Genomic DNA, 5,417 nt, shown 5'->3' on the forward strand with positions numbered 1-5,417 from the left:
CTAACAATGATATAATGCATGATGCGATTATCAAAAGTTAATGACCCGGCCAACAATCTACCGGTCATGTCAGCTTGATCATTGCAGACCATGCGACGAGCATCATGACTCGAATAATCGAATTTCCAGTCATCAACAATGGTGCCCTCAAAAGGTGCACCTTGACTGGGTAAATGAGTCAAAGAAAAGAAAAGTGACTGATCAATGACCATAGAAGTATGCACCTCAGACATAATAATACCATCCTGAATTTTTAAATTGCAGTAGAAGACCTTTACAAGTTCAGGATAATATGGCAATTTAAATGACATGAAATCAACAAGACCAGAATTTTGAAACACTTGATAGCAATCAAACGTTTCATCATTAAAGAACTCTACGTCTAGGTACTTAGGGTCTAAGATTATTCTAGAAGAAAACTGAGAAAGGTACCGTAGACGTTGATCATCGGATGAAAACAGTGTTGATGATCTTGGAGATGACAAAGAAGGAGGAATAGGTGCTGTGGGTGCTCCGGATGGGCCGTGACGGCGATGGGCAGCAGCGGTGGCGGTGGAAGATGATCCCTTTCTCTTCTTTGATGGCTCTGCCATTTGATGAAGTTTTTCTGGATTTTGATCGGTGGAAGTGAAAGAGGAGTGAAAAAGAGGAAGATTGGGCTTTACGGGACGTGATTTGGTGAAGAATCGAGTGAGAATCGAAGGTTTGAAGTTCTAGGTATGGAGGAAAACGTGGAGGAAGCTTTGGCTGCGCACGAGCTCCGATTTCGTGAGTATTTATAGAAGATGACGCATTGTAATCGATTACAGGTATTGGTAATCGATTACAGACCCAATAAGCCTTCTGGTAATCGATTACAGGATGTTGTAATCGATTACAGGCTGCCTGTTCATGTGTAATCGATTACACTGATTGGTAATCGATTACCAGAGCCTATCCTAGGCTAGTTTCTAAGAGAATATCTATATTTATGCTCAAATACATCCTATATGTCTAATTTTCACTACTAATACACTAAATTCAATCATTCAATTACTATATACACAAGAAATCATAAATTCTATCATAAAAACAAGAATTCAAACAAGATCAACCAAAATAATCTACAATCAAAAGGTAAAAAGTAAATCAACCAATCAATCAACCAATCAATCAACCAATCAATCAACCAATCAATTCCTATTTTTCTAAATCTCTTACATCTAAGAGACCTAATTCTCTTCTAATAGAGAAAAACACTTCCTTGGGGAGAGGTTTAGTGAAAATATCAGCAAGTTGATTCTTAGTATCAACAAATTCTAATACACAATCTCCCTTTAAGACATGATCTCTAAGAAAGTGGTGTCTAATCTCTATGTGTTTAGTTCTTGAATGTTGAACTGGGTTTTTGGATAGATTTATGGCACTAGTATTATCACACTTAATAGGTATGCGATCAAGAATGATGCCATAGTCAGATAATTGTTGCTTCATCCATAAAATTTGTGCACAACAACTACCGGCAGAGATATACTCCGCTTCAGCAGTAGATAAAGCAACACTGTTTTGTTTCTTACTATGCCATGAGACAAGAGCCGATCCAATAAATTGACAAGTTCCACTTGTACTTTTTCTATCAGTTTTAGACCCGGCAAAATCAGAATCAGAATATCCTATTAAGTTACATGTTGAATTCTTAGGATACCATAATCCTAAATTGATTGTTCCTAATAGATATCTCATGATTCTCTTTACTGCACTTAGATGTGATTGTTTGGGGTTGGATTGAAACCTAGCACACATGCATACACTAAACATAATATCAGGTCTACTAGCAGATAAATAAAGAAGAGATCCGATCATACCTCGATATTGTTTTATGTCTATAGACTGACCAGATTCATCTTTATCTAAGTAACAATTAGTGCTCATCGGTGTAGACATGTGTTTTGCACTATCCATCCCAAATCTTTTGATCAATTCCTTGCAGTATTTGGATTGATTGATGAATATACCTTCTTGAGTTTGCTTGATTTGTAATCCCAGAAAGTACTTTAGTTCTCCCATCATTGACATTTCAAATTCACTTTGCATATCAAGGGAAAACTCCTTGCACAATGAATCATTAGTGGATCCAAAAATTATATCATCAACATATATTTGAACCAACAAAATATCATTATGCCTTCTCTTTATGAATAATGTGGTATCCACTTTACCTCTGGAGAATTCTTTTTCAAGAAGAAAATTACTTAATCGTTCATACCATGCCCTAGGGGCTTGTTTCAAACCATAAAGAGCCTTTTGTAATTTATAAACATGGTTTGGTTTATCAGAAATTTCAAAACCAGGGGGTTGTTCAACATATACCTCTTCTTGAATTAAGCCATTTAGAAAGGCACTCTTAACATCCATTTGATAAAGTTTAAAGTTCATTATGGATGCATATGCCAAAAGCATTCTAATGGCTTCTAATCTTGCAACAGGAGCATATGTTTCTTCATAGTCTATCCCCTCTTCTTGATTATACCCTTTTGCTACTAACCTGGCTTTATTTCTAATAATTATACCATGTTCATCTAATTTATTTCTAAAAACTCATTTTGTTCCAATAACAGGATAATTTTCAGGTTTTTCTACTAATTTCCATACATTGTTTCTTTCAAATTGGTTTAGTTCTTCTTGCATGGCAATGATCCAATTATCATCTACTATGGCTTCTTTTATATTTTTAGGTTCAATCATAGATACAAAAGCCATATTATTGCATAAATCTTTAAGAGAATGTCTAGTTGTTACCCCTTTTGAGATATCACCAATAATATTGTCGAGGGGATGATCTCTTGAAGTTTTCCATTCTCTTGGGAGTACATCATTGGATTTGCCTTCTTCTGGAGGATCTTCATTGTTTCCTTTGTCATTTCCTTTGGAATCTTGTTCATGAATGTTCATATGTTCTAAAGAATCTGCAATGTCATCTAGCATATTCTTTGTTGACAATATAGCATTAGATTCATCAAAGGTAACATGAATGGATTCCTCTATATTCATAGTTCTCTTATTATATATTCTATATGCTTTGCTTTGTAAAGAATATCCAAGAAAAATGCCTTCATCAGATTTTGCATCGAATTTTCCTAGATTATCTTTACCATTATTAAGTACAAAGCACTTGCACCCAAAAACATGTAGATGAGAAATATTAGGTTTTCTACCGTTAAATAACTCATATGGGGTTTTCTTTAAAATAGGTCTTATCAAGGCTCTATTCATGATGTAACATGCAGTATTGACAGCTTCAGCCCAAAAATACTTTGGAAGAGAAGTATCATTTAATAAAGTTCTTGCAATTTCTTCCAATGACCTATTTTTCCTCTCAACAACTCCATTTTGTTGAGGAGTTCTTGGTGCAGAAAAATTATGTTCAATACCATGTTCATCACAAAATAATTCAAAATCTTTATTTTCAAATTCACCCCCATGATCACTTCTAATGGATGCAATCTTGAGATTTTTCTTGTTTTGTATGACTTTAGCAAGTTTCCTAAATGCATGGAATGAATCACTTTTATGTGTAATAAATAATGTCCAAGTATATCTAGAGAAATCATCAACTATAACTAAAGCATAGTAATTTCCTCCAAAACTCATGGTTCTAGATGGACCAAATAGATCCATATGCAATAACTGTAATGGTCGAGTGGTTGAAACAACATTTTTAGATTTGAATGAGACTCTTGTTTGTTTGCCCTTTTGACATGCATCGCATAATTTATCTTTTTCAAATTTCAATATAGGCAAACCAACTACTAAATCTTTTGAAATTAATTTATTTAAGTGATCCATGTTTATGTGAGCAATTCTTTTATGCCATAACCATGGATCATCATCTTTACTAAGAAAGCAATGATTGTTTTCTTGTTTTATGCTTAAGTCTATCATGTAAACATTATTGACTCTATGTCCTACATGCTTTATATTAATGTCATGCTTATGTTCTATAAGACATTTCTGAGAATCAAATGATACTAGATAGCCTTTGTCACATAGTTGACTAACGCTAAGCAGGCTATGCTTAAGGCCTTCAACAAGTAGAACATTTTCAATGGAGTTTGAAGAATTTGTACCTATTTTACCCACTCCAAGAATTCTACCTTTGTTGTTGTCACCATATGTTACATGCCCGCTTTTCTTTGGAGATATGTGTGTAAAATTTGATGCATCTCCAGTCATATGTTTTGAGCATCCGCTATCTATGTACCACTTCTTTCTCAAAGATACCTGCATAATCAAGTTTTTGACTTAGGTACCCAAATTTTATTGGGTCCTTGCATGTTAGTATTAACTGAGGATCCTTTTGGGACCCATATCATTTTAATATTACTGTAATTTTTCTTGAAGTAGCAAGTTGATATGCCATGTCCTCTTCTTCCACAGTAAAAACAAGTGATAGAATTAGAATTACATTTTTGTGTGGAAGTGGAAAAGTTTTTATGAACCTTTTGTAGTTTTTCAGATTTATACCCTAGTCCATTTTTATTAGACACATATCTTTGTTTACTTAATATAACATCTAAATTATTTCTACTATATGAAAATTTTGCAAGTGAATTTTTTAACTCTTTAATTTCTTTTACATATTTATCACAACAACTACAAGAATCTGTTATTTTCTTGTCATTTATAGTGGAGATATTAACTTTTTCATTTGTTTTAGAGATTGAAACTTCATTTCTAAGAAGATCTAATTCTTTGTTTAATTTTGAAATTTCATTTTCTAAATTTGAAATTGTTTTCTTTGATGATGAAACTAATTTTGCAAGTTTAATTGATTCTTTATGCAAATCAGCAAATGCATCTTGCAATTCATCAAAAGAAATAGATAAGTTGTTTGAAGATGTTACCTCTTCATCACTTTCGTAACTTTTTGCCATAAGGCAAAGATTTATCTCTTCATTTTCAGAATCATCAGAGGATTCCAAATCATTTTCATCCCATGTGATGTATGCTTTCTTTAGTTTCTTCTCACTATGATTTTTCTTTTCAGATTTTTCCATCTTTTTCTTGAAGATGGGACAATCAACCCTCAGATGTCCAGGTTGATTGCATTCAAAGCATTTTAGAGTAGAGGATGAATTTTCTGTCCTTCTCTTTGATTTAAAATTTGGTCGCCTCTGATTTCCTCTTACTTTAAGAAATTTGTTGAACCTTTTTACAAAGAAACTTAGATCATCATCATCATCTGCATCATTATCCTGATCACTTTCTTCTTGAATTGAGGATGATGCTTTAAGAGCAATTCCTTTCTTTTTCTTGTCATTTTCTTCATTTTGGTGCAATCTCAATAGTTCCATCTCGTGTTCCTGCAACTTACCAAATAAAGTGGCAAGAGACATGTTAGACAGATCTCTTGATTCAGAAATAGCCGTTACTTTGGG

Source organism: Glycine soja, chromosome 14, assembly GCF_004193775.1.
Source record: "Glycine soja cultivar W05 chromosome 14, ASM419377v2, whole genome shotgun sequence".
Taxonomy (NCBI): Eukaryota; Viridiplantae; Streptophyta; class Magnoliopsida; order Fabales; family Fabaceae; genus Glycine; species Glycine soja.